The sequence below is a fragment of the Condylostylus longicornis genome, unplaced genomic scaffold (genome assembly GCF_029603195.1).
Source record: "Condylostylus longicornis isolate FDR11 unplaced genomic scaffold, ASM2960319v2 ptg000009l, whole genome shotgun sequence".
In the NCBI taxonomy this organism is placed as follows: Eukaryota; Metazoa; Arthropoda; class Insecta; order Diptera; family Dolichopodidae; genus Condylostylus; species Condylostylus longicornis.
This window is the reverse complement of record NW_026577978.1, coordinates 66,672-76,952: the sequence shown is the minus strand read 5'-3', so window position 1 is coordinate 76,952 and position 10,281 is coordinate 66,672.

Below are 10,281 nucleotides of genomic sequence, written 5' to 3'. Positions count from 1 at the left end.
TATTGTACAGAAATGGAAGGAGGTTGGGTAGGGGGGGGGGGGGGGGGGGAGAGGTATTACCATATGTATTTTTTGAAGAAACATGAATAATTTTTTCATAAAAGAATGAAAACATTGCAAAGTTATATTCTTCTTATAGTAGCTTGAGTTTATTAGGTTAAGTTTGCTAGAGATTCAAAGCTCGAGGCATAGAAGTGTTGCCAGTACTCTAAAAAGCAACAAAAAATTACTTTAGGCGATATACAATCCTGTAATGGGAGTTCCAGTAAAATGCATTAATACACAAAATTCAGTCTAATAAACAAGGTTTGAGTTCAATTATAAATAATAATTTGAATTTGTATTTATATATATTGTTGCAGATGTATATATGATGCGGTAGACCTTTAACTATAAAATAATAAAATAAAGTTGGGTCAAACCAATGGTTTGTATTGTAGCACTTTTCCCTTCAACAAGTGAAAATTCTGTATTTAATTACAGTCTATGTGTACCTATCACACTATTAAAATTATTTTCATTCATATACAAAGCTATTTCTAGGATTGCATATATTTAGGATGAACGATTTATGCAGTCTTTGAAATAAAACAAAAATTAATATAAAGTGGGGTTAACTTAATGCTCGTTTTTAGGGGTTAATTGTTTGAGTTAAGAAAAATAATTATATTTTTTTATGTCATGGAATTAACCGTTAGCTTTTTGCGTTTATAGAAATTTGAAAAAGCTTGCGATTTCGGAAATATAAGGTGTCAAAAATTCAAATTTTACAAATTTCAAGAGGCGATAACTTGAGAGGGGGTGGAGGTGGAAAAAAATTTTTCTTCTAACGAAATGAACTATTTGTCAATGTCTAAAAGTCCCTAAATTTCAAGCTTCTACAGGCTGGGGTCTAGAAGAAAAACTACATCAAAAACTTGGAAAAAAAGGATTTTAGATAACGGTAAATTTGAACAGCCATTTTGTTTTTCTAAAGTTTAACTATAGTATACCGCGCTAGGGGAAGCAAGCCACTGCCTTTTTGCGTTTGCAAAATTTCAAAAATGCTTATGGTTTCATTGCAACAAATAGTTAAAAAAGGCCATTTTAAGGGTTTTTGGTTTGGGGGTATAACTTCTAGAGGGGGGGAGATAGGTAAAAATTTTGTTCTACAGAAATAAGTTTCTAGTAAAGATCTATGTACGTATTAAATTTCAGCTTTCTATCTTCAAGGGTGTAGAAGTTTTGTAAACAAAAAAAGTGTCCACGGGCGGACGGACGGACGGACAGAATGAAACTAATAAGCACTTTTTTTCAAATTTTTTTTGGAAAAGTGCTAAAAAATAAAGTATAATGTGCAAAATTATAATTTTAAAATTTTTTATGAAATAACACATAAACGAGAATTGGCCATTATAAAACAATCTATTTAATGAAATTTGTAAAACTTACGCATTAATAAAAATAACCACGTATCTAATTTTATTTTATTTGCAAAGATAATTTGCAATTATACCGGAAAACCGTAAATTTGAAATTGTTAAAATAAGTTTATTAAAATATTTTTTCAATGAAAATTTTATTGGCAATTTTTTCGAATTGCACACATGTAAAACTAGTTTAATAATTAATATTTTACGAGTAATAATAAAGAGAAGATGATCACATATCTTTACAAAAAGATTTTTACTATAAATTTAATTTGTGATTTTAATTTAGAGATTTCCATATGAACGTATAACATTAATAAGAATTTTACATTCTGGTCAAGTTTTCGATTCAAAAAAAAAAATTCTTGATTTTATGGTTATTTGTTTTATAATTTAATGAATTAATGAGGCGCACAAGAAAAAAAAATTTTAACTCCTACACACAATTTTTAAGTCTTTAGATTGAATACCAAATGTTCTATAAAATTATTAAAACATCTACGTACATACGTACATACTTTTTCAAATTGCGTACTTATAATATTATTTGTTTTGGGAGAACTCATAATTTAAAATTAAGTAGTTTTAATTTGAATTTTTTTATTGTTATACTCAAATGGAATGTGTGAATTTGTCGTTGAGAAGAAAATTGTCGTTTTCGTAATTTAATATTACTATAATAAAGCATATAATTTAAATATTATATAGTTTGGATAACTCTATGTAAGTCATGTTCTTCGTATTTGAAATTCAATTCAATATTTTAGACACAAAAAAATAAAAACAAAATAAATTTAATATTCTCATTTGGTATTTATTTAGAATTGATTTCAAGGTAAAATTAATTATGATTATAATTTTGATAAAATTTACATATATGTATAAAAATTACTTTCAAGTACTATTTGTACAAATATAAGTATGTATATATACATATATGCAATATACGTACTTATATATAAACAAACCCCTGCTCGATCTTGCATAATATTATCAATTAAACTAATATTGAAACTGGCTATATAATGGTGTCATATGCGACGCATATACTTATAAGTATAACAAATGCGTAATATCTAATTTGAATTTAAATTTTTCCTTTCGCAATAATTTTAAATTGAATTATGCATAATGGGTTTTAAAATGCCGAATATGCCACATAATATGAAATTATTATGGGAAAGTATTATAAAGGTGAATAAATGCATTTAAACAGGTTTACTTATTTTAAGTTTACTAGGTTATTAATAGATGAATAAATTTATGAAAATTATGAAAAATTGCATACATAACGGGAGTTTCTGTAATTAGGCTTGCGTTTCTTCTATGTATGTATTTAAAACATATTAGTTTGCTATATATAAACTAAATAATTTAACCTCATACATATTTTATATACATATATTTAAAATTTTAATTTTTGAATCTTCACCGCTGAAAATTTATGAAAATTATAACTATTCTATTCAATTCAATTTCTAAATGAAAATTCTTCAAGTTCTTAATTGTAAAATAAGTTTTTGAACGCGAAATTCATTTAAATATTTGAGTATGTCATTGTATAAATTGATAACGAAATGTTGACTTAACTTAATTAATTTTTCAATTTAACATGAAATTTTGTATATTTAATCTGAGCGTACCGAAATAGTATAATATTTTAAGCTTTTAACTTATTTAAATATTTTCATTTTGCAATAAAACGTGACAATATTTGAAATTTAATAATTGATTTAAATAAATAATTATTTCTTTTTAATGGACGTAAAATATTGTTACAATGTGTTTTCACTAAAAATTGTAATAATGAAAAAAAAAATAATTGTTATAAACAATATTTATGTGTACATATAAATATGTTGAAAATATGATGAAAATTCATTATAGGTACAATTGCAGTATTGAAAACTTCTTGAAAGTAATAATATTGAAGACTTCATAAATTATTTCTAATTAATATATGTACATATATACAATAATTTAGACAAAAATTACCTTACTAAAATCTTTGATTTCAAAATTGACAGAAAGCCTCTCAATTACAAGTAACAAACTTAGATGTGTATATAATAATATCTTACTAATGCAATTTTGAAGTTGTCAATATTGTGAACACTATTAAATGAAAATTTAATGGCATTTATTTAAAAGGAAAACGAAGGAAACCTTCAGATTTTATTATTCTATCTTACATTTTATTTAAACCATAACAAAACAAAAATTAATTGTTGTACAAAATATTAATTAAATTAATTCTTCTTCAAGCAATAAACAATAATTCCTTACAAATTATTATTACTTTATTAATATTATTACATAACTAAATAAACTAATTAATAATTTGCTTACATTATAACAATAAAAACTTGTACATTAATTCACAATATTCATACTCAAGTTCATTTGTAATAAATTATGCGTAATTGATACTTAAATATTATATTTGTGTTTGTTGTTGTAGTTATTTTTTTCTCATCGTAAACATAACCTTTAAACTTCTCATAAGCTACTGTTAGAAGAAATAATAATATATTTCATTTCAATTTTAATTTTGACATTTTCATAAATAATGATAAATTTTTTATAATCTTGTTATTTAAATGATTTTTCTCCTCTCATACAAAATTATTTGCATAAATCCAAATTGAGTTTATATTTAATAATAAAGCGGTAGCTTAATAGAATTTTATTTTACGTAAATTTATAAAAAAATTTTAATAATTTTACAAAATAAAGTGATTACACCTTAAAATGGCACACGACATTTGAATATTATAATTTTTCGTTGCATTAGCACTTTTCCAAAAAGAAATTGAAAAAAAAAGTGCTTATTAATTTCACTCTGTCTGTCCATCGTTTCTGTGTACAAAAATTTACAAAATTTTTACACTCTCTCTAACAGAAAACTGAAATATACCTTTTCTAGAAACTTATTTTTGTAGAAAAAAATTTTTTTTCCATCTCCCTCACCCTTTCAAGTTATCGCCTCTCCAAAATCTTGGATTTTCGGTGTCTTACATTTCCGAAACAGCAAGTTTTTTGAAATTTCAGTATAAATGTTACGCTAATAAAAAATATTTACATATATACATATTTATTATAAAACCATTCTGTTAACGCTTCTTTTAATTTTTTTTTCTCCCATCCCAGTTGTATGCAATCATTTTATTTTTTTTGAGGCAACTACATTTCTGAATGAAATAGATTAATAAATCTTTTTCATAATACAATAGATTGTTTTTAAAAAGCAGCATTTTCATTCGTACTAAGGAAAACGTGCTTCTGTACAAACCATTTGTTTGTTCCAACTTTTTTTTACATATTTTTCTTTTTGTAGTTTAATTATGAATTGAATGTTAACGAGTATAACATTTTATTTTGTATGCAAAATCATTGCTCGTTAAGGTTGATTTGAAATGCTTTTATAAATATTTAATGAAAATATAATTATTATTTCATAATTAACATTTAAAATTATTATTAAATATGTATGCAACGCATACTTATTTTAAAAGTGTTAATTAAACTTGAGAAAATTTAATACGGTGATTTGATTAAATGTAATGATTTTCATTGTAAGTATATATGCAATATACGAATACATACATATAACAATAAGAATTTTTTTATATACTAAACCGTTTAAATTTAATTGAGACATAAATCTTTCGAAAATAGAAATTTTGAATTTGGAATTTCAATTTGAAGTTGTATGGCAGCTACCAGAACGAGCCAAACAATTTCAACGGCTTTTATCAAGCGCATTAGCCCTACTAATATATTCGTTGGTGTAAAATTTCAACATACGACAGCTTTTATAGTATCTGAAATATAGTCAAATATCCATAACCAATTTAAACATAACCAATTTAAACAAGGTAATGGCATTTACTATAATAAATCATTTGTGAAAATTTGGTGAACTTAGCTCAATTAGTTTTTGAGTTATCGTTGGGACGGACGGACAGACAAAACTAAATCAACTCAGAATTTGACGCTCATCAAAAACAATATACTGGAGCCTATATCTCAGACCATTATTTCTTAGCATTACAAACAGTAAGGCAAATTTAGTATACTATTCGAACATACGTTCGTATGGGTATAAAAATAAAAGAAGTTGGGAAAATATTGTGAAGGAACATAATCTTTGCTATATAAATAAAATATAAATATTTTCCCAGAGATTTTAATATTTTAATAATTTTAATAAGACCAAAAATTATCAAACAACTTTATTAAGTTAACTTTACTTATTGAAAAGTTCGTACATAACAAAAAGCGGAAATGAGAGAAGATATTATTACTTATACTCTCTCTGTTATGTGATGGGGTACAGATTACACAGACAGTTTACTAAGAGTTCAGGCTACAATTATTGTTTAACAAAAGGATAGTGAAATCAAATTAATTCTCAGAGATTTTTCAAAAACATTTAAACATCACTGAAATTGCATTGTAATTAAATATTTTTTGGCATAGTGTAAAAAATAAAATACTTTACAAATCAAAAAATTTAGTATGAGATATACTTACACTTAATAATTTTGAATTTATTTTTTTATTAAATAAAATTAATATAAAATTATCATTGATTTTTAATTTATTTATTCATACAAAAATATAAAAATATATAAAAATGTTATTGACGCGATTACGCAAATATTTTTTTGTTAAAATTTTAGTCATATGTACATGTTTTACATATTTATTACCGTAGATTTATTTTATATATATATATATGCATGTGTTTATGTGCATATGGAAATGCAATAAATATGGAAACATTTAATAAATTTATATAAAAATATTTAATAGTATATGGATATATTCAATTTATAAGACAAAGTTTACATGTGTGTATTATAAAAGTAAAAATTTATTACAAACTAAATAAAGTTGTTGAAAATGAAATGTTTTTAACCAAATATGGCTTAAATGAAATGTCATGTTTTCATATATAGATAGGCGATAACTTTGAAAAAACCCGACACATTTTGCATTTTTATTCTTATATATTTTTTTCTTTTGTATTAAAAAAATACCGATTAAATATTTTTTTTTTTTTTTAATATTTTTAGCTAAAAACAATTTTTTCTACTTGAAATTCATTTATCATGTTCATTTTACAGGATAAATTTATTAAAATGTTATGGTGTAAAAGATAAAATTTATGATTTAATAATTAAAAAATATTTATAATATGCGATATGAATATATTTTGTATATGCTAAATAACTATAAGAATGTGATAAAAATATTAAGATCGACTTCTGTATGTAATTTTCTCGAGCGGTTACAGATATGTTATTGTTATTGTATTTACATTTTCTTTAAAATGATTTAGCTATATTTATTTATATAGTAATTTAGTTAGTAATATCTTGGCCCACTTTCCTTGAAATTTAATTATTGCAAATTGTTTGAAAAAAATAATGGTAATGGTAAAAGATCATCATGGATTGTAAATAGTAAAAGGTAATTTTATTTTGTTCTATATAAGCATTTTTTGAGGCATTACAAAATGATTATATAGGGAATTTCAAATTATTCCTTAGATTAGCACGAAAAAATGTTAAAAATATTAAGTAAGTGTATTAATACTATAAGTGAATCATAAAAAAATGTAGTGGCTTAGTATACGAGTATATTTAAAGCGAACTTTTTATTGCACAAATTAAAATTTAATAATTTTTAGAAAATCCCTTAAGAACACGGTACAAGAAGTACAAGAAATTCGAACATACCGTAATGAAAATGAAATTTTAACAGCACTTTTTGACTTTTAAAATTAACTTTATCAGTACATAAGCGATTAAAGAGATTATGTTTTCAAAGTAGAAGACCATGATTTATACTCGACAATATTGACTAAAATTTCTTACGACAAAATAGTTTAAAATTAATCAAAAATTTAGAACCATTGGAGAAGTTTTTCGCCCCATGAAATATTTTCACGGATTGAATATATTTTTTTTTTCATTATCAAGATGGAAAAATAAAGAATGATATGATTGAAAAAATAACATTTCTAAAGCTTAAAAACTGTCGCTTACTATAAATTATAAAATAATTTTTGAAGGGGAAAGAATATTAATTTGATTTCCTCAAATTTGCTTATTTTAAAATATGTAGTATTGCAGCAAATAAATGATATTATATAGAAATATAATGGAGCCTGCTGTATATGGAATATTTTTCCAGAATCTTTATATTTATACATATAAACAAACATTCAAAATTTAAATATGTTTTATTAATATTATTATTAATTAATTTACACTCTGTTTTAATTAAATTAAAATTTTTAAAAAAAATCTTCAAGGAAACTTCATTAATTTCTTTTAATTTTTTAAATACTTTATATTTATTGTATCAAATATAAGAACAGCTCGAATTCGGATTAGTGAATAGAGTAATCAAAATTTTTAGCTTATTCCGCACAGATAATAAAATCTTCCGTTCGAGAAAATCTGCATTTTGAAGACTTATAAGCACAACATTTTTACATTTTATATATAATATATGATTTTTAATCGTGCTTATTTTACACAAGACTTCCTTAACCTTAAATTGAACATTCAATTTATGGTTTTGCAAAAAAAAATTGTAATTATACATACATATATTTTTTTTTCACGTTATGTTTTCCTTTTATTTTCACAAAAAAAAAAAAAATCGGTAAACATTAATAAATTTTCATGTTTTGCTACCACTGTTGATATTGATCTTCAATTTTACTCTATGTGCCTACGATATTCGTTAACTATACGTATGTAATATTAATTCTTGCTCACCTATTGCTTGATTTTTTATTTTATTTAATTTTGTTTTTTAATAAAGTATACTTTAAATACTCTATACTTACTATTATTTTTATAACCGGCTTTAAAATGATTTGGGGGTTTTTCGTTCACTTTAGTTTTATTTTCTTCATTAAAAATACAATCTTACATTATATATTTTAAGGTATATGAGACTTGTATAAGGAGATAGACATGATACGATTTATTATTTTTTTTTGTAGACAATATTGTATATAAGTAGGATATGTTTGTTTATGTACAGTTGTATACGTATATAAAGTAATTGATAATTAACCTTGACACACGTTCATGTCAATTTTGGATTTTAAATTTTACACGAAATGAAAATCAACAACAAAAATGTAAAAAAAAAATTTGTCTTTGTATTTTTTTTTTGTATAATTTTAGTCTGAACTTTTGTATACAGCCTTAAACAGGAGACAAAAAATATTAAAAATAATTAAATATTAAGAGATCATCAATATACATATAATTATTATGAGTATGATGTCTCGTAAATTTATTGGGATTTCAAAATATTAGTTTTTCGGGTCGATATATTCGACTGAGCAATTTTTTCTTCCAAATCATTTTCATCAGACAAAGTTAGTTAATTTTAAGTTTAATTTTATATTCAAAATATCAAAATTCAAAACATCAAAACACTCCGCAATTTCGAAGATTTATGAAATTACGAAGACTAATTCTAGCTAGACAATACCAAAAGTATTATTTTTCAGGTAAATTAAAATCGCCAAAAAATCGGGAAAAATTAATTGAATTTAAACTTTTACATTTTTGCTTCAACTCGGGAATTAAAAGACAAATTTCGGCATATTGAACTGAAAATTTAAGATTTTGACTCCTTGTATACATACTATAAATTTGGGGTTCAGAAAGAAATATTAAGTGGCCATCAAAATATTAATTGAATATATTTGAAGATATAAAATTATTGATAGATTATTGTAAATTTTTTGAAATTTATCTTCTGATTATCAGCTATAAAAAGAAGCAAAAGCAATCCACTTTTTTCTGATAAGAAATTTGTAGGGCCATTTATAAATTATAGATTATTTCTTTTTATCATAAAGAAGATGTTTTAATCATTTTTTAAATTTATTTAACATTCATAAAAATAGTTAATGATTCTCATAAATGGTGGCTTTAATTAAATAAACTCAGATTCGTAAATTTATAAAATATTTAAGACGAATAAGAAAATAATTGACGCAGATTCTGTAAAATTGTTATACGCTTGTTTTATTACATTAATAATTTTAAGATTATATTTTCCTATTTTATTCAGGAATAAATTTTGAAAATCAACAAATTAAATTTAATCATCATATTCCATTCTCTTTTCGTTTCCATGTACTATAAGATAGAAACAAAGAAATTAAAAATCCCAAAGCTAAACTTTAATTACTTTTCAATTCAAAGTGGAAATAATTACGAAATAATATAATTAGTGAAAAAAATTTCTATATGTATCATTTTAAATTTGTAAAATCTCAATATATAGACATACTCTTACTACAAAAACTGGTCGTGATAAAATCGATGTATAAAATAAATTGTTTTAACTATAAATGGGCAATGACAACAACAAAAAAAAAATTCTAAAAACATACCAACACTTTTATTATTAGCTTTTTGGCATTTGGGATTAATTTTATAGATTCTATTAAAATGTAATACAAAATTTTTATATATATATAAACATATATGTACGCATATATACATAATTAAATATGTATAAATATAAGCATATACATATATATGCGTCAAAAAGCTTAAACGAAGATCTAATTCTCAAAGTGTGTTATAATATTGAGATTGCGTTTTCGTATATTGCTGTAGTATAAGTACTGAAAATATTTTCTAAAGACCAATTTATACACATATATGTGTAAATAAGAATTATATATAATTATGAAGTTTTCGTTAAATGATAGATTTTTGATAATACAAAGCAATTTTAATTGCATACCCACCAGGCTCTACTAAATTTCTTTGAATTTTTATGTAGCTAACTTTGAAAGTATATTAAGCAATTGAAAATA